This window comes from Rhinoraja longicauda, chromosome 17 (genome assembly GCF_053455715.1).
Source record: "Rhinoraja longicauda isolate Sanriku21f chromosome 17, sRhiLon1.1, whole genome shotgun sequence".
NCBI lineage: Eukaryota > Metazoa > Chordata > Chondrichthyes > Rajiformes > Arhynchobatidae > Rhinoraja > Rhinoraja longicauda.
The window spans coordinates 1630839-1656633 of NC_135969.1; the positions used below are offsets into that span (position 1 = coordinate 1630839).

General features: G+C 46.6%; 1 protein-coding gene across 7 annotated transcripts in view; it reads left to right on the top strand.

The window, feature by feature from the left end:
• Positions 1–25795, top strand: part of ptpdc1a (protein tyrosine phosphatase domain containing 1a) — a 293396-nt gene that overhangs the window by 134514 nt on the left and 133087 nt on the right. For 6 of the 7 annotated variants that reach the window (XM_078413926.1, XM_078413923.1, XM_078413925.1 and 3 more), the window contains exon 1: positions 19257–19382. The exons of the other annotated variant lie outside the window; for it this stretch is intronic. The gene's annotated coding sequence lies outside the window, so the exon portion shown is untranslated. Of the gene's footprint in view, positions 1–19256; positions 19383–25795 lie in introns of those variants that run through there. 7 annotated transcript variants of the gene reach the window in all.

Below are 25795 nucleotides of genomic sequence, written 5' to 3' on the forward strand. Positions count from 1 at the left end.
TGGAGTACATGCCCCAATCAGCGTCAATGGTATAGGAATTGAAATGGTTGAGAGCTTCAAGTTTCTTGGTGTTAATATTACCAATGATCTGCGTGGATCAACTGCATTGATGGAACAGTCAAGAAAGCATGCCAATGACGCTACTTTCTGAAGAGACTGGGGAAATTCAACATGTCACCAGTGACTCTTACAAACTTCTAGAGATGCACCTGTTGGGTTGCAAAGCAGCTTGGCTTGGGAACAGCCTGGGAACAAGACTGCAAGAAATTGCAGAGAGTTGTAGATCTCCACCACATAGATATGACGTTCCACCATTGACTCTATGTACACTTCACAGTGCCTTGGAAAAGTAGCCAACATAATCAAAGACTTGTCCAATCCCTGTGATTCCTTCTTCTCAAGAGTCAAGTGTGTTTTATTGTCATATGTGCTGCATAGAACAATGAAATTCTTACTTGCAGCAGCACAACAGAATATGTAAACATAGTACACTGTAAACAATATAATAAATGAGAAAAAAAAAGTTCACATAACAAACAAACAAACAAACTCCCTGTTCCCATCCTGCAGAAGGTACAGAAGCTTCAAGTTGTGCACCAGTAGACTGTGGAATAGTTTCTTCCCTGTTATTATGTTTCTGAATGGACTTTCTATAAGCTAGGGTACAGTCTGATTCACCTCTACCCCATTGAGGACATTGGAACCTTGTCTCTGGAACTGATGCACTACAATGCACTGAAAACTATATTCTGCACTCAATATCTTCCTCTTTGTCCCATCTATTGTACTTGAGTTTGACTTGATTGTGTTTGTACATGATATATCAGATCTGTTTGGGTGGCATGCAAAACAAAACTTTTCACTATACCTCGACGCTTGTAACAATAATAAACCTAAACATAAACCAGTCTCGTTTGCTCTGTCATGAGGAATGGTTCAATCTTGCATAGTCTATACAATGGACAGGGAGTTTTTGATGAAGGCCATGCTTCAAGTTGATGGCCAAATATGCAGTTAGGTTTTCAACTACAACTCTAGCTACTGTTGAATTATAAGACACCTTCATAAATGGTAAAAGATCCTAAATGTAACAAACAATCTACTGGAGGAAGTCAATGGGAAATGTGACATGCTATGACCACCGTTCAGTAGCACTAACGTCGATGGTGATGAAGATGTTTTAAGAGGTTGATTCTGATGCATACAAACTCATACCTCAGCAAGGATGCGCACCCAGTTTGATTTGTCCACTGCCCACAATATTCGATGGGGGATATGATCTCGCTGGCTCTCTACTCTGCACAGGAACACTTGGACAACAGGAAAACATACATCAGGCAATTGTTCATCGACTACAGCTTGGCGTTCAAAGCCATTATCCCCTCCACATGTTATCAAACTCAAGAACTGTGTCTCTGTTCATCACTAAGCAAACATCAGCATCATCAGTCTGAAGATGGGTCTCAACCCGAAATGTCACCCATTCCTTCGCTCCAGAGATGCTGCCTGTCTCGCTGAGTTACTCCAGCATTTTGTCTACCTTTGATTTAAACCAGCATCTGCAGTTCTTTCCTGTACATCAGCATTCCACATTCAGTACAAATTGGAAACAACACTTCCTCTTCGCTAACCTTCTACATAAGATAACCTCAGAGCTGTGTATTCAATCCCCTGCTCTACTCACTCGAAACCATGACAGTTCCAATGTCTTTACATTCGCCAACAACGCCACCGTTGTTGGACGAATAATGGATAATGATGGATCAGAATACATGATGGAGATTGAAAATCTGATTGCATGGTGCCAGAATAATAGTCTTGCTCTACTCGCCAGCACGACCAAGGAACTGAATGTTAACTTTAGAAGCGGAAAGCCAGGGTTCCACGAACCTGTCTTCATCAGTAAGTTGGTGATGGAGAGCATTAACAACTGGCATGTGCTGTGCATGTCTCTGATGATTAGTCCTGGGCTCAGCACACTGATGCAATCATAACCACAGCCCATCAACGCCTCTACTTCTTAGAAGATGAAGGAGAGATTCGGCATGTGGATGAATACTCTCTTGAACTTCTACATGTGTACAGTAAAGAGCATATTGGCTGATTACAACGCAGCCTGTTTCGACTATAGGTAGATAGGGTGGTCAAGAAGGCTTTCGGTATATTGGCCTTCATCAGTTAGGGCAGTGATTCCCAAAGTTTTGATACCTATGTACCCCTTCGTAAATTTTCATAAGCATCTTGTACCCCTCGTTAAAAACAATTGTATTTCATTGTCAAAGTCGATAAAAATTGCATACATTTTTATTTTGGATTAAGGTATGCACGTAAACAATAGTTTTCCATAATATAATGTATAATTACTAGAATAAAATTAATAAAGTATCCATTAAATACATTTTTAATTAAAATAATTTATCATCAATGTGAAGGATGAAATTGCTTATGTTTGGAAAATATTTTGGCAAAATTTGGCTCTGTAGTTGTTAATTTCAACCTCAGTTGCGGTTCGACATCTAATATGTTCGTCCTAATGTCCACAAGGGCCGAAAATGCAACTTCACACAGGTATGAGCTTGGAAATGGAAACATGAACTTCAGGGCTTTATCTGACAATTCTGGAAATTCATTTTGTGTTTGTAACCAAAATGAAGATAATGTGTTCTCTTTATATTTGTTTTTTAAGAATCCATCAGCAGCTAGTTCCAAAAGTTGTTCTTCTTCTGTTTGTGACAGACCTTTTGGCACTGATTGATTGATGTTGAATGGGTATCTTATCCACTCAATATCTATGTCAAATTCAGGGAAATACTTTGCTAGATTCACCTGTAAACTCTGTAAATGCTGTATTATAATAATCATCACACTGTCTTCACCTTGTTCACTCGAACTTGTCCGTAATTCATGAAGAGGTGGAAGAGAGTGCACATCTCCATCAACAACTCGCTTTTGCCACAACTTCAATTTAGCCACTGTGGCGTTCACATTATCTTGAACGTGAAATATAGACATTTCCTTGCCTTGTAAGGACAAATTAAGATCATTTAAAACAGAAAATATTTCTGCCAGATCTGCTAATTGACAGAGCCATCTCCAGTCTTGTAAACATTCTTTCAATTCACAGCTTTCATTAAGAAAAACCAGTAGTTCATTCCGGAGTTCAAATAAACGAGTCAACACTTTTCCACGAGAAAGCCAATGAACCTCGGTATGGAAAAGAGGTTGGGTATGATTACTACCCATTTCTTCACACAGTTGAGAGAAAAGTCAGGCATTTAACGGATGTCCTTTAATATAATTTATGATTTTCACTGCTTCGTCTAGAACTTTTTTTAGGTCTGCGGACATCATATGTGTAGCTAAAGCCTCTCTGTGTATGCAACAATGTGTAGATTTTGCATCTGGTGCAATAGTTTTAATGCGTGAAACAAGCCCTTTTTTACATCCGACCATGGCCTGTGCTTATTCCAACACAACGCTTCCAATCAAGTTTGTTTTGTTGCATAAATTCATCCATAATGTTAAAGATTTCGTCTCCAGTTGTATGTTCTGGCAAAAGTTGGCAAAATAAAAGGTTGTCATGAAGTTTTTGGTCTTTTACATACCAAAACGAACACCCACCAAGAGATTTACAAAATTCGCAATGTCAGTGGATTCTTCCGCTAGTAATGCATAATAACGATTCTGACGGATGTCGGACAATAATATTTGTTTCATATTTTCAGCCATTTTGGTGATTCTTCGATGAACAGTATTATTTGAGAGACAAACATGATCAAAATACCTTTTTGCGTCATCTCCGATCATTACGCCTGCGATTATCTTTGCTGCAGGCTTGACCAAAGTTTCGCCAATTGTCTCCGGTGTGCCATTTTTCGCTATTAAGAGTGACACCATATATGAAGCTAATAATTTTTTTATTCCCACTTCCCATCAGGCCCCACATCCACTGGCTCCCCTTCATCCATTTTACTTGTCACATCCTCAAAAAAATCCAGAAGATTAGTCAAGCATGATTTCCCTTTCATAAATCCATGCTGACTTGGACTTATCCTTTTACTGCTATCCAAATACACCGTTATTACCTCTTTAGTAATTGACTCCAGCATCTTCCCCACCACTGATGTCAGGCAAACTGGTCTGTAATTCCCCGTTTTCTCTCTCTTTTCTTGAAAAGTGGGATAACATTAGCTATCCTCCAATCCACAGGAACTGATCCTGAATCTATTGAACATTGGAAAATGATCACCAATGCGTCCACTATTTCTAGAGCCACCTCCCAGAGTACTCTGGGATGCAGACCATCAGGCCCTGGGGATTTATCAACCTTCAGTCCCATCAGTCTACTCAATACTATTTCTCGCCTAATGCAAATTTCTTTCAGTTCCTCTATCCCCCTAGATCCTCTGTCCTCTAGTACATCTGGGTCACAGGAATCAAGCGGCCATTCCTTTTCTTCCGCAGATGCTGCCTGACCCACTGAATTATTCCAGCATTTTATTTGTACTCCTACTCATACTTTATTAGCCAAGTATGTTTTGCAACATACGAGGAATTTGATTTGCCATACAGTCATAACAATAAAAAGCAACAGAACAGACAAAATACATTTTAACATGAACATCCACCACAGTGACTCCTCCACATTCCTCACTGTGATGGAAGGCAAAAAAAAGTTCAACCTTCTTCCCTTCTTTGCCCTTGAGCCTTCCGTTCAATTATAAAAGACGAAATTGCGGAACATTTGGATAGCAGTAACCGGATCGTTCCGAGTCAGCATGGATTTACGAAGGAAAAATCATGTTTGACTAATCTTCTGGAATTTTTTGAGGATGTAACTAGGAAAATTGACATGGGAGAGCCGGTGGATGTGGTGTACCTCGACTTTCAGAAAGCCTTCGACAAGGTCCCATACAGGAGATTAGTGTGCAAAATTAGAGCACATGGTATTGGGGGTAAGGTACTGACATGGATAGAAAATTGGTTGGCAGACAGAAAGCAAAGAGTGGGGATAAATGGGTCCCTTTCAGAATGGCAGGCAGTGACTAGTGGGGTACCGCAAGGCTTGGTGCTGGGACCGCAGCTATTTACAATATACATTAATGACTTGGATGAAGGGATTAAAAGCACCATTAGCAAATTTGCAGATGATACAAAGCTGGGTGATAGTGTGAACTGTGAGGAAGATGCTATGAGGTTGCAGGGTGACTTGGACAGGTTGTGTGAGTGGGCGGATGCATGGCAGATGCAGTTTAATGTGGATAAGTGTGAGGTTATCCACTTTGGTGGTAAGAATAGGAAGGTAGAGTATTATATGAATGGTGTGAAGTTAGGAAAAGGGGACGTACAACGAGATCTGGGTGTCCTAGTTCATCAGTCACTGAAAGGAAGCATGCAGGTACAGCAGGCTGTGAAGAAAGCCAATGGAATGTTGGCCTTCTTAACAAGAGGAGTTGAGTATAGGAGCAAAGAGGTCCTTCTGCAGTTGTACAGAGCCCTAGTGAGACCGCACCTGCAGTACTGTGTGCAGTTTTGGTCTCCAAATTTGAGGAAGGATATTCTTGCTATTGAGGGCGTGCAGCGTAGGTTTGTTTACTAGGTTAATTCCCGGAATGACAGGACTGTCATATGTTGAAAGATTGGAGCGACTAGGCTTATATACACTGGAATTTAGAAGAATGAGAGGGGATCTTATCGAAACATATAAGATTATTAAGGGGTTGGACACGTTAGAGGCAGGAAACATGTTCCCAATGTTGGGGTACTCCAGAACCAGGGGCCATAGTTTAAGAATAAGGGGTAGGCCATTTAGAATGGAGATGAGTAAAAACCTTTTCAGTCAAAGAGTTGCAAATCTGTGGAATTCTCTGCCTCAGAAGGCAGTGGAGGCCAATTCTCTGAATGCATTCAAGAGAGAGCTAGAGAGAGCTCTTAAGGATAGCGGAGTCAAGGGGTATGGGGAGAAGGCAGGAACGGGGTACTGATTGAGAATGATCAGCCATGATCTCATTGAATGGCGGTGCTGGCTCGAAGGGCCGAATGGCCTACTCCTGCACCTATTGTCTATTGTTCGTCAAACTATTGGAATGTTGCTGAGTGCCTCCAATTCTTAAATGTTTAAAAACCTGATTGTGAAAGGTAACACGTCCTATTCTTGCCTTACTTCCGTGCTATTACATGAAATACCTGAATTAGGATGTCTAGAGATTTCTCGTGCAAGTGCTAGAGAATTTCTGCAAATTTGTGGCCTACTGTGGGATCCATACAATGAAGTATGGGAACACATGGGAAATACACTGGGAAATTTCCCATGTGTTGTATATTATCCATCCAACACATGGGAAATATACTAGCAATTCATCAAGAAAGTTCTAGGATTTACCAGTATGATACGGTCCAAAGATTTTAACCTTGGAATTGGTGTTTAGTTGGAGATACGCCGTGGAAACTAGCCCTTCAGTGCATTGAGTCCGCACTGACCAACAATCACTCGTGCACTAGCTCTATCCTACCCACTCGGGACAATTTACAAAGCCAATTAGCCAACAAACTCGTGTCTTTGGAATGTGGGAGGAAACTGGAACACCCGGAGAAAACCCGTGCGGTCACGGTGGTGCAGCGGTAGAGTTGCTGCCTTACAGCGAATGCAGCGCCGGAGACTCAGGTTCGATCCTGACTACGGGCGCCGTCTGTACGGAGTTTGTACGTTCTCCCCGTGACCTGCGTGGGTTTTCTCCGAGATCTTCGGTTTCCTCCCACACTCCAAAGACGTACAGGTATGTAGGTTAATTGGCTGGGCAAATGTTAAAATTGTCCCTAGTATGTGTAGGATAGTGTTAATGTGCGGGGATAGTTGGGCGGCGCGGACGCGGTGGGCCGAAGGGCCTGTTTCCGCACTGTATCTCTAAATCTAAAAAATCTAAATCTAAGAGAATGTGCATACTCTCGATAGACAGCACCCGCAGTCAGGATTGAACCTGAGACTCCGGCGCGGCGCGACTGTATTGAATAGAGTCCTGCATTACAGAGTTGGTTTGAAATGAACCTTGACAAACACAACTATTTTGCCTCCCAGTTAGTCTTTGCAAATATATCCTTTCGGCAGGGGTGCATTGCTGCTGGAGCTCACTGGAGCACAGCAACGGCACCTCTGTAAAAAAACAAAAGCCAAAATAAACAGCGGGGAATTTAACAGCAGCCGCTCCAGCACCAGTGACAGCTCAGGCACCTAAAAAATTAGCACTGCAACACTGCCTTTTGGGGAGTCTAGATGAGAGTCACTTCACCAATGGAGCTATCTCATGGGCACCAGGCAGTGGCGCTAATACTCATGCACGGAAAGGCCATTCTTGCCTTCAGATATGAAACGTCTTGGTGCTTTGTGAATGCTGCAGTAGTTTGCCAAACTAAGTTGGAGTACAGATGGGAACCTCTTGGCTGTCAAGAAGATCACTGCAGGAGTTCAAGAACGTTTTATACACACAACTGTTTGGTAAACTATGCTGAAAGTTGGTATGTTTCACAAACTTTTCCACCGAAATTAGATGGTGCATCACTGTTTAACCAAGGGAAACGTTCAATGACAGTGTGGCCAGATACTTCCCCATACTGTGGCACAATTTCAGCACCTCATTTTCACATGCAATATTTATGCATGGGCTTCTTGCAACCATGATCAAAGGTGCCTATAACCCAACGGTGGGATAAGGAAACGTTAGATTGGTTGATCTGTCTCCCTTACCCCAATACCTGGAAAATAAAGCAACCTGTTCTGCAGATGCTTGAGGTTAGAGTTTCAATTTAGTTTAGCTTAGAGCTCAGTTTAGAGATACAGCGCGGGAACAGGCCCTTCGGCCCACCAGGTCCGTGCCAACCAGCGATCCCCGCACATTAACACTATCCAACACCCACTAGGGACAATTTTTACATTTACCAAGCCAATTAACTTACAAACCTGTACGTCTTTGGAGTGTGGGAGGAAACCGAAGATCTCTGAGAAAACCAGACTTCCAGAAAAGATTCTTAATGTATCGTACAAATAGGATAGAAGAGAGAGTACAGAATATAGTTTGTGTAGGAAAGAACTGCAGATGCTGGCTTAAGTCGAAGAAGGACACAAAATATTGGAGTAACTCGGCGGGACAGGCAGCATCTCTGGGGAGAAGGAATGGGTGACGTTTCAGGTCGAGACCCTTCTTCAGAGGAGTGGAAACGTGTGAAAACAGGACAAAGGGAATGGAGATCAAGGAAAATGCAGAATAGATCAATGTTAGTTGGGAGAACGTAACAACAAAGCAAACGGAGATAAAATGTAGTCAGAGACAGTAAGACTGGTTGGAGAACTGGAAGGGGGAGGGGATGGAGAGAGAGGGAAAGCAAGGGTTACTTGAAGTTAGAGGTCAATTGTCATATCGCTGGGGTATAAGCTGCGAAGTGAAATATGAGGTGCTGTTCCTCCAATTTGCTCTGGGCCTCACTCTGACAATGGAGGGGGAATTAAAGACTACCATGGCACCTTGCTTGTCGGCGGGTTTGATTATAATGTCAGGGTTGCTGCAGAGCGAGCGGAGGGCTGTACGTTCAGATAAGGGGTAAGGTTGGAGTAGGTGAGGGGAGTGGAAACGTTGAGACGGTTGATGTCACACCGGCATTTGGGAATAAAACGGTCTAGAGAGGGTAGAAGGCCGTTCTGGGGAGTCCAAGAGGAGGCGGACCGGTGGACACGGCAGCAGGGGTCATCACTGGGTGGTGAGGACTCTTTCCCATTGAAAAAGTCATGGAGGCGACGAAAGAAAAGCTCTACATCGTGGCGGACCCGGAACTCGTTGAGGTGGGGGCGGATGAGAACGAAGGTGAGGCCTCTGAGGACAGACCATTCCGTATCGGAAAGGGGGGAGGTCAGGGGGGATGGTGAAGGCACGACAAGGGTGGGGGTTGGGGTCGGAGGAGGGCCAGGGTGTGGATAGAGGCCGAGATGAGGTCTGGTGGGGGGGGATAGTGGGTGTTCAGGGAGTTGGGGGGGCATGAGGACCAGTACATGGGTGGGGTGTAGCTGGGGCCACCTGGTTAAAAGAAGGGGAAGGGACAGAACCAGTGGAACCACCACTGAGGTTCCCTGTGGGGGGGGGGGGGGGGGGGGGAGCAGTGGGACCCAGGAATCCTGGGACTCCTGCACCCATGCAGAACTCACGGACTTCATCAACATCACCACCAATTTTCATCCTGCACTCATATTCACTTGGACCATCTCTGACACCTCCCACCCCTTTCTTGATCTCACATTCACCATCACAGGAGATAGACTATTAACTGATGCCTATTACAAACCCACTGACTCCCACATCTACCTCGACTATACTTCTTCCCACCCTGCTTCCTGCAAAGTCTCTATCCCCTACTCCCAATTCCTCCATTTACGCCGTATCTGCGCCCAAGATGAAGTATTCCATACTAGGACATCAGAGATTCCTTATGAACAGGGGTTCCCCTCTACCATTATAGACCCTCACTCGTGTCTCCTCGGTACCCCACAGCTCCACCCTTGCTCCCCTCCCCCTCGTCGCAACAGAGACAGAGTCCCCCTGGTCCTCACCTTCCACCTCATCAGCCGTCGCATACAACACATAATCCTCAAATTTCTGCCACCTCCAACGGGATCCCACCCCGAGCCACATTTTCCCTTCTCCACCCCTTTCCGCCTTCAGTAGAGACCGTTCCCTCCGCAACTCCCTGGTTAACTCGTCCCTTCCCACCCAAACCACCCCCTCCCCAGGTACCTTCCCCTGCAGTCACAAGAGACTGTCCCTATACCTCATCCCTCGACTCTGTCCAGGGACCCCGACAGTCCTTTCAGGTTAGGCAGAGGTTCACTTGCACCTCCTCCAACCTCATCTACTGTATCCGTTGTCCAAGATGTGGACTCTTACACATCGGGGAGAACAAGCTCAGACTGGGCGATCGTTTCGCGGAACACCTTTGCTCAGCCCGCCTGAACCTTCCTGATCTCCCGGTTGCTGGACACTTTAATTCTCCTTCCCATTCCGACACAGGCCTTTCTGTCCTCGGTCTCCTCCATTGTCAGAGTGAGGCTAAACGCAAATTGGCGGAACAGTATCTCATACTTCGCTTGGGCAGCTTACAGCTCAGTGGTATGAATATTGATTTCTCTCACTTCAGGTAGCCCCAGCATTCCCTCTCTCTCTATCCCACCCTCACCCAAGTCTCACTAGCTTCAGGTTTTCACCCTACAAACAACTAACAATGGCCTTTCCTTTCTCATCTTTACTACTGTGCATATCTTTCATTCATTGTTCTTTATCTCTCCACATCACCATCTGTATCTTTCGTTTCCCTTATCCCTAACCAGTCTGAAGAAGGGTCTCGACCTGAAATGTCACCCATTCCTTCTCTCCAGAGATGTTGCCAGACCCGCTGAGTTACTCCAGTTTTTTGTGTCTATCTTTGGACGCAGGAGAGTCAGACCACGTGGTGTTGGAGTCTGCAGCGTTGAGGCTGCGGGCTGGTGCTGAGCCTGGAGCTCGGGTGAGGCAACAACTCCGGCCCGCTGGTGGGCGGTGGGGAGGCGAGGGTAGACAGGGTCGCTGGTGGAGGCTCGTGGAGGGCTGGAGTCTGGGACAACAGACCAGGGAGACGGTGGTGGCACCGGGGAGGCGGTGAAGGTCAGCGACGCCAGCAGCTTCGGTGGTCCGGGCCCGGGATTGACCAGGAAGGCAGTGAGGGGGTGGAGAGGCGGGGGGCATTGGTGCCGCTCCTCCTGGCAGCAATGGCATCATGGGTCTCAGCCTTGTTGTGGTCGGGCAAGGGGCGCAGTGGAACCCTGGGCCTGTGGGCGGTCGAGTTGAGGAGTGTCGGTGGAGGGACCGGTCTGGAGGCGGGCAAGCTCGCCATCCTTTGTGGAGTCCAGGTAGGCAAGAAAGCGTTTGTTGAGGGCATGGATCTGATGGTGAATGAAGTACAGTTGGGGTCCGTTGCTGGTCTGGGTGAGGCCCGGAGCTGTGGGAGAGTCAGAGCGAGGGCCTGCTGGTGCCGGCACATCGCAGCCAGTGTACAACGCACGGCATGGAAGGAGAACTGTTCTGAAAAGCGGCAGATAGACTGTTGGAACCTCTAATCCGGGTTTGGTCCGAACTGGGAGGTCTGGAACCAGAGCCGGAATCCCCATGGTAGAAGATGGAGACGCAGGCAAGCACTGAGAAAACACGTGGCTGTGGAAGCGAGTCTGGGTTAAAACGTGGTGGTAGTGTCGGAGACCAGGTGGAATCACAGAGGGGGAGCAGCAAGACAGGATGTTGCTGAACTCTCATCGGAGAGAGTAGGAGAACTTCTTCAAAGTAGACGTACTAAATATAGTAGACACAAAATGCTGGAGTAACTCAGCGGGTCAGGCAGAATCTCGGGAGAGAAGGAATGGGTGACATTTCGGGTTGAGTCCCTTCTTCAGACTGATTTACACTTTTTACACTTTTACCCTTTTACCCACGAAGAAGGGTCTCGACCCGAAACATCACCCATCTGTCTGAAGAAGGCTATTTTGTGTCCACCTTCGATTTAAACCAGCATCTGCAGTCCTTTCCTATTCAGAATATAGTAATTGCCTTTCTTTGAATTTGATCAAAAAGCTTTTTGCATAGTATTAATGAGAGGCAGAGTAGTTGTGTTCAGTTTCAGATTTTCTCAAACCCCATTTTTTCGAGAACGTGTCCTTCAAGTATGCGTCTAATAGGTCTTCTCCTGGTCCAGGCAGGTTCGTCACCCAAACCAATTGAGAAAATGTCTACCATTTTTTGAAAATAAACCTGAGTAATGCAATGCTATGAGCTAGGTCTGATCTGTGACTTTAGAGGGGTAGAGGGGACTTGATCTTGGACACATTTTTGCCATCTGTTTTATTAGTATGATGGGTAGATAATTTCAAAGCTCCTTTCCTCTCTCCCTGTTGCTCCTCAATGAGATTGATGTTGCTGCTGTGAGATTCTAAAATGCTGCCGGAAGAAGCACCTTTCCCTGTGATGTACCATTTCAGATTAATGACAATTAAAAATTAAGCCACTGCTCATTTTCTTTCCCCTGAGATGTTAGTTTAAAAAAAAAAGTTAAATTTAGAGATACAGCGCGGAAACAGGCCCATCTGCCCACTGAGTCTGCAGATGGGGGGGACCGACCAGCGATCCCCACACATTCACCCTATCCTACACACACACGAGGGACAATTTTCACTTTCACCAAGACAATTAACCTACAAACCTGTACGTCTTTGGAGTGTGGGAGTAGACCGAAGATCTCAGAGGAAACCCATGCGGTCACGGGAAGAATGTACAATGTCCGTACAGACAGCACCCCTATTAAGGACCGAACCCGGGTCTCTGCCGCTGCAAGCACTGTGAGGCAGCAACTCTACCGCTGCGCCATCATGCCCTCCTGTACTGGTCTATTGTCTTCATTATATACTGATTTATTGATGTCTGGACGAAATATAAAACTAAGGCCTGATTTGCTGGCAGATAAATGGAAAAGATGCGTGGGTATTTTTTGGGGAAGAGCAATGGAATTATCCTTGGTGTTCCAGCCAATGATTATTTATCAATTTATATTAGTTGTGCCAATTATGTGGATATTAATATATTGCCTTGTTTGGGTGACTGATGTGCTGTGCGCAACGTATTTGCTCTGTTCCCATCATCAATGCTCCCTGTGCCTTGGGACATGATGCAAGAGACATGCAAAACACCATGATGCTCATTCTTGCAAGCAGTATTTGCGAGTATTAATTATTATTACAACACAAAGTACTTCTTTTTTTTTTTTTAATTCTATTTTTATTTTGATTTTCCAGTTCCATACATTCCGCAATGATACACATTCTCATTCACCTTAAACCCTCCGTAGTTAACAAATACTGCATATCCCAAAATAATGCATACCACAGGTATTGGAAGCACTACAAGGATGGGTAATGGCTTACTGGACATTTGATCATATCCAAAACTTAACTACACACAAAAACAAAAACAACTAAAACCAACATTTGGGGTATACCTCTATAATATTTCATCCCTACTTCTGGAGCGGTATGAAATCAAGGAAAATGAGATAGGACACGGAAGTAGGATACAAAAATCCGCTTTAGACAAATGATGGCCGTATGGGCATGATGTACAACATCCATTTTCCCCACCTTTTCAAAAATATTCCCTGTTGCAATCTTAAAGCAAAAGTTATCCTTTCCATTATAAAAATATCATATACACAAAGTACTTCAACGGTTCAATGGTCCTTTATTGTCACATTTAAGATACAGTGAAATTCGATTTACCATAAAGTCATATCAGAAAAAAGCAACAAGACACACAACTACATAAAAGTTAACATAAACATCCACCACAGCGGATTCCCCACATTCCTCACTGTGACGGAAGGCAATAAAGTCTAATCTTCTTCCCTCATTATTCTCCCGCGGTCGGGGATGTCGAACCATCCGCAGTCGGAGCGAACAAAGCTCCCGCAGCCGGCAATTGAAGCCCCCGTGACGGGGCGGTCGAAGCTCCTGCGGTTGGAGCTCCCGAAGTCGGTCCCTCACCAAGGGACCGCAATCTCCATGATGTTAAAGTCCGCGGGGTCCCTGGTTGGAGCTCCCGAGGTTGATCCCGAGCAAGAGGCCGCCAGCTCCTCGATGTTAGGCCGCAGTGCGGACAGAGATACGATATGGAAAAGAAAAATCGCATCTCCGTCGAGTCTAAGAGATTAAAAAAAGTTTCCCCCACCCCCCTCCCCCCCAGCTAATACAAAGCTAAAGAACACTAAAACATACATTTAACACATACTAAAAAACAACAAAGAAAGAAAGAGGAGACAGACTGTTGGCGAGGCAGCCATTACGGCACCACCTGGTGGTGAAACACCAGCATTAGCACTCAACCAAGAAACCCAAGCCCAATGCCAAAGTAGTATCTAAACTACCTATACAAACTTGCGCTGTAGGACAATTACTAACTTCATATTTAGTAACAAGGTATCTACGTGTGGACAACACACAAGCTTAATGTTTAACCAAGAAACCAAATGCCACATGAGAATGAAAAATGCCTTTACAAAGTTAAACTATGGGATAATAAAATGAGATGTGTAGATGCTCATATATCATTGGGGTTATCATTTGGGCACCTCCCTTCACTGGTGTTTTGTTGAGTTAGACCTCGGAACGTTTCAACTGTTAGTTTTGGTGTCCCAGAACCACTCCCCTCAATACCTGCTCTCACCACCTATGCTACCAGTAAGAAAGAAAACTGCAGATGCTGCTTTAAATCGAAGGTAGACACAAAATGCTGGAGTAACTCAGCGGGTCAGGCAGTATCTCTGAAGAGAAGAAATGGGTGACGTTTCGGGTCGAGACCCTTCTTCAGTCTGAAGAAGGGTCTCGATCCGAAATGTCACCCATTCCTTCTCTCCAGAGATGCTGCCTGACCCGCTGAATTACTCCAGCATTTTGTGTCTACCTATGCTATCAGTATGTACTAATAAGCAACTAACAACGTAAATATCTAATCATAATCTTAATCATACTTTATTAGCCAAGTATGTTTTGCAACTTACGAGGAATTTGTTTTGCCATACAGTCATACCAATTAAAAGCAACAGAACACACAAAATACATTTTAACATAAACATCCACCACAGTGACGCCTCCACATTACTCATTGTGATGGAAGGCGAAAAAAAGTTCAATCTCTTCCCTTCCTTATTCTCCCACGGTCGGGGGCCTCGAGCCTTCCGTTGACGTTGCAATCTTCACTCCCGTAGCCGGTGGCGTTTGGGGCCTCCGCATCGGGGCAATCAAGCTCCTGCATCGGAGGGGTATCTCGGCGATCGGACCCGGGTCGGGGCTGGTCAAAACCTTCTGCGACTTGGAGCTTCCCGACATCGGTCTCTACCGAGACTGCAAGCACCGCGATGTTGAAATCCGCAGGACGCGGCTGGAGCGTCGATCCTAAGCAAGGAATCGCATGTTGTGACAAAATGGCGGCGCTGCCCTAGCAGCTGCGGCTCACCTGCGGTCCATTTGTCTTTGTGTTTTTGTTGTTTTTTTGTCTTAATTGTAGTTGTGATGTGGTGTTTTTGTGTTTGTGTACTGTGTGTGTATGTGGGGGGGGGGGAACTGTAACATTGTAAATAGGTGTCCCTTCCGAACGGAGACCCGACCTTTGTTTTCTGGGTGGTGTCTCCGTTCCTGCTGCGGCCTACCATCGGCCCAACTCCTGGAGCTGTCGGCCTCCAGGGCTCCGGTTCGCAGAGCCCGCGGATCGGACTTACCATCACCGGAGCCGGCCGTCTTCGGAGGCTGCGGGAGCGGCTGCGACTGCGGCTGCGACTCGCCTTAGGCTCGGGCATCGTGGATGCCGACATCGGGAGCTCCGGCAGCGGCAGCGGGTTCGCCCGCCCCGGATCGCGGGGCTTGGGTCGAGGACATTTCACCGTCCGGCGCGGCCTAAGCTATGCCGCGGGATATTTCTCTGCTGGGCGGGGGCTTCAATGTCGGGAGCCACGACCGTCCCGACGTGCAGCAACAGCGGCAGCAGCAGCGTGTTCGCCCGCCCCGGATCGGACTTATCATCGGCGGAGCCGGCCGTCTTCGGAGGCTGCGGGAGCGGCTGCGACGCGACGCGCCTTGGGCTTGGCCCGCTGTGGACCGTCTGGTGCGGCCTGCAACCACAACAACCTGACTGCGGGCGAGGACAGCAGGAGAAGGGAAAGACATTGTGGCCTTCCATCACAGTGAGGAGAGGACTGGAGGAGACTCACTGTGATGGATGTTTCTTTGATGGATGTTTCTTTTTTTTGTGTGTTTTTGGGGTTGGGTAATTTGAATGCCTATTTAATGCTTTTATTGTTGGACTGTGTTTTTGGGGGTTTTGGGGTTGTGTAATTTGAATGCCTATTTAATGCTTTTATTGTTGGACTGTGTTTTGGTTTTTTTTTGGGGTTGTGTAATTTTAATGCTTATTTAATGCTTTTATTGTTGGACTGTGGGTGACTGAATTTCGTCCAATATTGGATGACAAATAAAGCTATCTTGAATCTTGAAGTACACGCCCCGCGGTGGGGTTCAAAGTCAGTACCGAGCAAAGCCTCCAGATCTGTGATGTTAGGCCGCAGAGCGACCGGAGATACCATCCGGAAAACAATTGCATCTCAGGCAAGGTAAGAAATTGAAAAACAGTTTCCCCCGATCCCCTCCCCCACCCCCCACACAAAACAAACCAGGGAACATTAACACAACTTTTAAAACACACTAAAAATAACAAAAAAGGCAAAAAAAGACAGACTGTTGGCAAGGCTGCCATCGCTGACGGCGCCACCTGGTGGAAATATCTACTAATTAAAATAACCTACAGATGATTGAACACTCAAACAAATGCTAAACACCCATGTCCTGGTTTACACTTATACTAAACCTCCAACAAACAATCGTAGCGCCACTAATATTAACCTCACATATAAAACCAGAAGGAATATGCTTACTGTGTGTTATGCATTTCCTTTCTGCCCCCAACAGGCACTGTTTCTTCTCCACCACATCCACCTTGCTCTGAAGATAGACATAAAATGCTGGAGTAACTCAGCAGGTCAGGCAGCATCTCTTGAGAAAAGAAATAGGTGACATTTTTGGTCGAGATCATTCCTCAGAATGAGAGTCAAGGTAGTGACAAGTGGGACGCTGCAAGGCTCGGTGCTGGGATCCTATTTACTTACAATATATATATTAACGATTTAGACGAGGAAATTAAATGTGACATCTCCAAGTTTGCGGATGACACAAAGCTGGGTGGCAGTGTGAGCTGCGATGAGAGGATGCTATGAGGCTGCAGGATGACTTTGATAAGTTGGATGAGTGGGCAGATGCAGTATAATGTGGATAAATGTGAGGTTATCCATTTTGGTGGCAGAACAGGAAGTCAGATTATTTGAATGGTGTCGGATTAGGAAAAGGGAAGGTGCAACGAGACCTGGGTGTGCTTGTACATCAGTCACTGAAAATAAGCATGCAGGTACAGCAGGCAGTGAAGAAAGCTAATGGCATGTTGGCCTTCATTGCGAGAGGATTTGAGTTTAAGAACAAGGAGGTCCTACTGCAGTTGTACAGGGCCCTGGTGAGACTACACTTGCAGTATTGTGTGCAATTTTGGTCCCCAAATTTGAGGAAGGACATTCTTGCTATTGAAGGAGCATAGGTTCCCAGGATAGTGGGACCGACATATGATGAAAGAATGGGTCGACTGCGCTTTTATTCACTGGAATGTAGAAGAATGAGAGGGGATCTTATCGAAACATATAAAATTCTTAAAGGATTGGACAGGCTAAAGGTTGGGGGAGTCCAGAACCAAGGGTCACAGTTTAAGAATAAGGGGTAGGCCATTTAGGACTAAGATGAGGAAAAACGTTTTCATCCAGAGAGTTCTGAATCTGTGGAATTCTCTGCCACAGAAGGCTGTGGGGGCCAATTCGCTGGATGTTTTCAAGAGTGAGTTAGATTTAGCTCCAAGGGCTAAAGGAATCAAGGGATATGGGGAAAAAGCAGGAACTGGGTACTGATTTTGAATGATTAGCCATGATTATATTGTAGGGCCGAATGGCCTACTCCTGCACCTATTTTTCCATGTTTCTATGAGAGGGAAACCAGAGGTATGAAAAGGTACAGAACAGATCAGTCTGCATCGAAGGCCAGAAAGTCCATAATGGTCCATTGTTGACTGTGGAGGAGGTGATAACAAGGAGATATGAACAGTAAAACTCGCAAGACGATTAAGGTGGGGGAGGGAAGGTGCGAGAGGGAATGCAAGGGTTACTTGAAATTAGAGAAATCAATATTCATACCGCTGGGTTGCAAGCTAACCAAACAAAATATGAGGTACTGTTCCTCCAATTTGTGTGTAGACTCACTCTAACAGTGGAGGAGGCCCATGACAGAAAGGTCAGTGTGGGAATGGGAAGGGGAGTTAAAAAGTTTGACCACCGGGAGATGCTGTAGGCCAAGGTGGACTGAGCTTAGGTGTTCAGCCAAATGATCACCCATATGTAGCAGTCCACACTGAGAACAACGGATACAGTAGATGAGGTTGGAGGAGGTGCAAGCGAACCTCTGCCTCACCTGAAAGGACTGTCGGTGTCCCTGGATGGAGTTGAGGGCGAAGGTATAGGGACAGGTGTTGCATCTCCTGCCGTTGCAGTTGGAAGTACTCTGGGGGAGGGGGTGGTTTGGGTGGGAAGGGATGAGTGAACCAGGGAGTTGTGGAGGGAACAGTCTCTGCGGAAGGGGAAGATGTGACTACATCTAGACTACACTCCTTCCCACTCTATCCCCAACATGTTGACACAAAAGGCTGGAGTAACTCAGTGGGTCGGTCTAATGAAGGGTCTTGACCCCCAAAAGCCACCTATTCCTTTCCCTCCAGAGATGCTGCCTGACCTGCTGAGTTACTCCAGCACTTTGTGTCTACCGTCAGTGTGAACCATAAAATCAGCAGTTCCTTCCTACACATACAAAGGTGACATTTATCCTTGATAATTGCAACTCTAGCATCACCTTAATCTCCTCTGTTAGGCTGGACCATGGTCACTGGAGAGTACCTTTTAATTAGGACTTTGTATTCGTGATACCCCCTTCCACGGGCGGGCAGTGGAAGATGTGTGGTTTGCCCATGCACAGCCATTGCCCAGTGTGGGAAGTGGCACAGTCGCTGTGGCCCTGACCCGGCCCGGCCCGGCCTGCCCCGGGCGGCATGCTGGGTCACGTGGCGGGGGCGCCCGGTGGCGGGAGGGGAAGGGGGCGGGAGCGGGAGAGGGGGCGGGAGCGGCGGGGGGGAGGGGGAGGGGGCGGGAGCGGCGGGGGGGAGGGGGCGGGAGCGGCGGGGGGGAGGGGGCGGGAGCGGCGGGGGGGAGGGGGAGGGGGCGGGAGCGGCGGGGGAGGGGGAGGGAGCGGGGAGGGGGAGGGGGCGGGAGCGGCGGGGGGGAGGGGGCGGGAGCGGGGAGGGGGAGGGGGCGGGAGCGGCGGGGGAGGGGGAGGGAGCGGGGAGGGGGAGGGGGCGGGAGCGGCGGGGGGGAGGGGGCGGGAGCGGCGGGGGAGGGGGAGGGAGCGGGGAGGGGGAGGGGGCGGGAGCGGCGGGGGAGGGGGAGGGAGCGGCGGGGGGGAGGGGGAGGGGGAGGGAGCGGCGGGAGCGGCGGGGGGGAGGGGGCGGGAGCGGCGGGGGCGCGGCGCGGCCGCCATTGCAGCCGGGGATGGCGACGGTGAGCCGTCTCTGTGTCCGTGTCCACCCGGCGATCGCCGGTGGCCGCTGAAGTAACGGAGACTGGAGAAGAGTGGCAGCGAGGTAGGCAGTGTGTAGAGAGGGGGGGGGGGGGGGCTGTGTTTGGGCAGGGGGGTCTAGGGAGAGGAGGGAGGGGAGAGGCTGTGAGGGGGGAGGGGCTGTGTTTGGGGAGGGGGCTGTGTTTGGGGAGGGGGCTGTGTTTGGGGAGGGGGCTGTGTTTGGGGAGGGGGCTGTGTTTGGGGAGGGGGCTGTGTTTGGGGAGGGGGCTGTGTTTGGGGAGGGGGCTGTGTTTGGGGAGGGGGCTGTGTTTGGGGAGGGGGCTGTGTTTGGGGAGGGGGCTGTGTTTGGGGAGGGGGCTGTGTTTGGGGAGGGGGCTGTGTTTGGGGAGGGGGCTGTGTTTGGGGAGGGGAGGGTGGCTGTGTTTGGGGAGGGGGCTGTGTTTGGGGAGGGGGCTGTGTTTGGGGAGGGGAGGGTGGCTGTGTTTGGGGAGGGGGCTGTGTTTGGGGAGGGGGGCTGTGTTTGGGGAGGGGAGGGTGGCTGTGTTTGGGGAGGGGGCTGTGTTTGGGGAGGGGGCTGTGTTTGGGGAGGGGGCTGTGTTTGGGGAGGGGAGGGTGGCTGTGTTTGGGGAGGGGAGGGTGGCTGTGTTTGGGGAGGGGGCTGTGTTTGGGGAGGGGGCTGTGTTTGGGGAGGGGGCTGTGTTTGGGGAGGTGGCTGTGTTTGGGGAGGGGGCTGTGTTTGGGGAGGGGGCTGTGTTTGGGGAGGGGGCTGTGTTTGGGGAGGGGAGGGTGGCTGTGTTTGGGGAGGGGAGGGTGGCTGTGTTTGGGGAGGGGGCTGTGTTTGGGGAGGGGAGGGAGGCTGTGTTTGGGGAGGGGAGGGTGGCTGTGTTTGGGGAGGGGAGGGTGGCTGTGTTTGGGGAGGGGAGGGGGCTGTGTTTGGGGAGGGGAGGGGGCTGTGTTTGGGGAGGGGAGGGTGGCTGTGTTTGGGGAGGGGGCTGTGTTTGGGGAGGGGAGGGGGCTGTGTTTGGGGAGGGGAGGGTGGCTGTGTTTGGGGAGGGTGGCTGTGTTTGGGGAGGGTGGCTGTGTTTGGGGAGGGGGCTGTGTTTGAGGAGAGGGGGCTGTGTTTGGGGAGGGGAGGGTGGCTGTGTTTGGGGAGGGGGCTGTGTTTGAGGAGAGGGAGGGAGGCTGTGTTTTGGGGAGGGGGAGGTAGGTTGTCAATGCCAGGGATAGCGGGCAGTGGCTTGGCTGCGGATTGTACCGGCAAGGGGTGGCTGGCCTGTGGTCAGGCCCGTCCCATCACTGCTGCTCTGGTGATGTTTCAGTGCTGATTTAAATCATCCTCCTCCTCCTCACCAGCAGGCAGCTCAGTCCTTTGATTTATCTTTCAAGTGAATTAATCTTGTGATGCACTTCATCTCTTTAGAAACCAGATGGTTTACCTGATACGATCGAGCAATTTTGAATTTTCTATTCATTTTCCAGTTGAAATTGAGTAATATCGTAAACCGTGTCTTGTAAATAGATCTTTTATTGTCTCTATTTACCACTCGAGTAAGTGGGACTTTTTTATTCATGGAAATGGGACCCGTAATTGTACAATAGATAGATGTAAATATAGCCGTATTGTATGTAGTAATGAAATATTTACAGGGAACGTGAGAAGCTGCTACTGTATTTCTGGAGGATGTTAAAAGGTGCGTTACTCCAGTATTACATTTCGACTTCTAAAAATAAACTTAATTTCTGTTCATCTGAGATAAAGCTGTGTTCAAGTATCCTGAAATTGATTTTTGACGCGAACATAAGTGTCTGTCATATTGATGAAAGTAAATAACTCTGATTTTTACTGATCTTATGGCAATTGGAAGCTGTTTGATGCCATGATTCATGACTGTTGACTGAGAGAGCAGTTAAGTGGCTATTCATTAAAAAGTCACACCATGAAAATTATAGGGTGGAGGAAACATGACTTCATAAAGATTCCATCATTCAATAAGGAAAATACGAATTAACATTTTTTCCTAGAGGGAATTAGATGGGGATCAAGGGTAGGAAACTTTTGTTTTGTTTTCCCAACATGAGTTCTTCATATTCATTGCCATAGAGTGATACAGTGTGGAAACAGGCCCTTCGGCCCTACTTGCCCACACCAGCAAACATGTCCCAGCTACACTAGTCCCACCTGCCTGTGTCTGGTCCATATACCTCCAAACCTGTCCTATCCATGTACCTGTCTAACTGTTTCTTAAATGTTGGGATAGTCCCTGCCACAACTACCTCCTCTGGCAGCTTGTTCCATACATCTACCACCCTTTGTGTGCATAAAAGTTACCCCTTAGATTCCTATTAAATCTTTTCCCCTTCACCGTAAACCTATATTCTCTGGTCCCCGATTCACCTACTCTGGGTAAGGGACTCTGTACATCTACCTGATCTATTCCTCTCATGATTTTATACACCTCTAGAAAATCACCCCTCATCCTCTTGCGCTCCAAGGAATAGAGTCTCAGACTACTCAACCTCTCCCTATAGCTCAGACCCCCTAGTCCTGGCAACATCCTCATAAATCTGGCAACATCCTCGTAAATCTTCCTCATCGTGGGAAGGTCTAGTCCCTGGGATTTGAAATGGACAAGGACAATAGAAAGTGGGGAGTATGTTAGCTTTCTGCATCTGGTCAAATCTTTGATTTTTTTTGTTGTCTCAGAAAAGAAGCAGTCAACAACAATTGCTGATGTTGTTTCTCCAGTGACCAAAATGACCCAACAACTTGATATTTTTCTGTCTCCGGGGAGGACTGGAGTTTTGATCATAATCTAGGCTGTGTTGTGCTCCTGGCATTTGATAGGTCGTAATGCTGTCAAGATCTAATCAATATATTTATTAAATTAAACTGAGTATGAACAAAGTAGAAAGATTGCCTGTATTTTCTCCAGAATACCGAAGCATAAAACTGAGAAGAGCTTTTAAAAAGTAGGAGGTCACTTTCCTATGCTTGTTTTATCTTAAAGCTGCAGCGGTGGTATAAATAATAATGACAAAATTGTAAGCATTTCTCTCTGTTCTGCTCTACGCTTCACTTGTCTTTGAGTTGTCAGCCACTATGTTACTCTTTTCAGAGGCTGAACTAATGTTATTTTATAGTGATTTGTTCTGGTAGCTAACAGGGGAAGGAAAGCTTGAGAATCATTTTCTTCAGTTATGATGACAGTTGTTGACCACAGTCCAAGCATATTTAGCTTTAGCAAATCAAATTGGACAAAACAGCCATTGGGAATGCTTGTGTAGCTTCTGCTTGCATGGATTCTGTTGATGAAGGTCCGCCTCTGTAAAATCTGCCACTGTTAAGCAAAGGAACAGTTTGAAGCTGAAGCATTACATTTATTTAAAGCTAACATTCTGTAAAGCATGCCATGTTGGTTCTATTCTGTCCTTTTAATTAAAGAGCCACAGACCAACAACGTCTTGTGAAATTCATATGTGGCTGAACATTAAATTAGTATCACCTCATATTTCTCTTGGGCAGCTTATACCCCAGCGGTATAGACATTGACTTCTCTAAGTTCAAGTAACGCTTGCTTTCCCTCCCTCTCCATCCATTTCCCCTTCCCAGTTCTCCGACCAGTCTTACTGTCTCTGACTACATTTTATCTGTTTGCTTTGTTGTAACCTTCACCCAGCTAACAATGATCTATTCTACATTTTCCTTGATCTCTATTTCCCTTTGTCCTGTTTTCAAACCTTACACTTCCTTATCTATGTATCTCTCTCTCCCCTGACATCAGTCTGAAGAAGGGTCTCGACCCAAAATGTCACCCATTCTCCAGAGATGCTGCCTGTCCCGCTGAGTTACTCCAGCATTTTGCGTCTATATTAAGTTAGTCCAGGTGCTCCGCAACTTACGATGGGGTTACCTTCCGAGAAACCCATTGTAAACCGAAAATATCGTAAGTCGAAATGCATTTAATACACCTGATCACGTGGCTGGAAGCGAGCTGCGGCTCGTTACGGGTCGCTGCCGTTTGCACCATCGCAAAGTCGAAATATCGTAAGTCGAAGCATCGTTAGTCGGGGAGCATCTGTATAAATTTGTCTCCCCCTAGCACCTCAACTTTTCATTGTAACATTTCCCAAGGATTATAGAAATAGATGTGTGCAATCTAAATGGTTTGCTGAAACAATGAGCTTACAAAGTAACCAAGGTTGTGAATAAAACATGACAAAATACTTAAGTGGAATGGAACAGTAGTTCTGGTGAAAAGGGCAGTGGAGAGTGAAGTTAAGATAAATGAGAGGTAAAAGAATTGCTAGTCGTTTATAGGCCCCAAACGATGATACAAATGTAGGGGGTGGTATGAATTAGGAAATTAAAAGCACCTATTATCATTGATGGGGGGAATCTTTTGTATATGCAGCGTGGGTAAATAAATTTAAAATGTAATAGTGTGGAGGATTAAGGCCTGTAGTGTTTCTTCGATAAGTATGTTGAGTAACCCTCTGGTGAACTGGCTTTTTAAATCTAGTATTGTGCAATGAGAGAAAATATTAATATATCTTTGTAGTTAAGGAGTCTCTTGGGAAGAATAATCTTAATAGAGTTTCAAATGAAGACTGAAAGTAAGTTAATTCTAAACAAAGCAAATCCGAAAGGTAAAATTATGGTAGATTGGGAGCTATATTAAAATGTGTGATGTTAGGCAGGCAATTGCTAACAAATTAAATAATTAATAGTTTACAGCAGAAATATCTCAATGCATTTAGAATTCCCATGGAGAAAAAATGGGCATATAATGACAAGAGTATTATTCAACCAAAGGAAAAGGCATGTAATGATGCCAAGAGGAGCAGTAAGCTGGAGGATTGAGAAAATGGTGGAATTTGGTAACGGTGGAAAAAATAATGATAATGTAAAGTTGAGAAAAATCATCTAGTGAGAAACATACAGCGCAGAAACAAGCCCTCTGGCCCACTGAGTCTGCGCCGCCAAGCGATTATGCACAAGCACCATCCTTCACAGTAGGGACAATTTATAATTTTACCAAAGCCAATTAACCTACAAACCTGTACATCTGGAGTGTGCGAGGAAACTGGAGCATCCGGAGAAAACGCATGCAGTCATACGGAGAATGTACAACCTCCGTACAGACAGCACCAGTAGTCAGTATGAAACCCAGATATCTGGCACCGTAAGGCAGCAACTCTTATCACTGTGCTGCCCTATTGTATCATCAAAGGTTTTATTATCAAGTTATATTATCAAAGTTAGAAATGGGGGAGGGGGGGTAAAATGGAAATATTCCTCTTGGAACAATAAAGAACAATGGGTTGAGAGTGAATGAATTGCAAAAAAATAATAATAGTATTTTAAGCTGGAGGAACAGCAACCCGTATTCTGCTTGGGAACCTTACAACCCAGTGGTATGAATATTGAAATGTCCAATGTTAGGTGACCTCTAACAAGCCCTCCCCCTCACCACTCCCACCCCTTTATCCACCCTCCCCTGTGCCCTACCTGGACTCGCAACTGTTTCTCCCTCTCCGCCCACATTCATTCCTCTGGCTTCATAATTCACAACTCATCGTTTTGTCTCAGACTTTCAATCTCTGCCGAAGATAGACACAAAAAGCTGGAGTAACTCAGCGGGACAGGCAGCATCTCTGGAGAGAAGAGTCTCGGCCTAAAACTGGCTTTTTAAATCTAGTATTGTGCAATGAGAAAAAATATTAATATATCTTTGTAGTTAAGGAGTCTCCTGGGAAGAATAATCTTAATAGAGTTTTAAATGAAGACTGAAAGTAAGTTAATTCTAAACAAAGCAAATCCGAAAGGTATAAGGCGTTAGTTGGCTATGGTAGATTGGGAGACGTTTTGGGCAGAGACCCTTCTTCAGTTTAAACCAGTCGTCTGCAGTTCCTTCCTACACATTTCAATCTATGCCCTTTGATCCATCCGTCTGCCCGTTAACCCCCCCCCCCCTCGCCCGTGTCCACTCTTTGCCCTGCCTCTCCTCTCCCAGCTTTCTTTCTTCTCCCTCTCCACAATTAGTCTATTAGTCTGAGTAAGGGTCCCTGAAATGTCATCCATCCATATTCTCCAAAGATTCTGCCTGATCTACTGAGTTACTTCAGCATTTTATGTCCCTTTGTAAATGAGCATCTGGAGTTCCTTGTTGCTATGTGGATGTTATCTATATGTTTATCATTTTCCAAAAGTTTATAATTTCTAGAATATTTTTCACCGATGCACAGTAATAAATGTCACCCCTCTACTTGGCGAAGGAGGGAGAGAGAAATTGGGAATTATGAACCAGTTAGCCTGACATCATTACTAGGGAGGACGACTAAATCTGTGATTAAGTGGGAAGAATGCACTTCGGCAAAGACAATAAGATAGAGTAGAGTTCACGTGGATTTCTAAACATGATATCATGTTTAGTCTGGACTAAGGATTAGCTAATGGACAGACAACAATAGAAATAA